Genomic DNA, 209 nt, shown 5'->3' on the forward strand with positions numbered 1-209 from the left:
CTCTATCCTGTCCGCTGACACCTAGGACTCCAGGTAGGGGTGCATAATTTATATTTAATTTCAGGGCATTGGACCATTCAGAGCCCGTAAGTATTTGTTTATCGTATATAAACTTATTTGCTCTCGGGGTCTCTTTGAAATGGCGTACTCCAATGCCCTGCCACCTGCAATTATCCCATTCCACGAACGCACTTTCACGTAGCGACTGT

Source organism: Halyomorpha halys, unplaced genomic scaffold, assembly GCF_000696795.3.
Source record: "Halyomorpha halys isolate HHAL.00 unplaced genomic scaffold, Hhal_1.1 Scaffold1398.1, whole genome shotgun sequence".
NCBI lineage: Eukaryota > Metazoa > Arthropoda > Insecta > Hemiptera > Pentatomidae > Halyomorpha > Halyomorpha halys.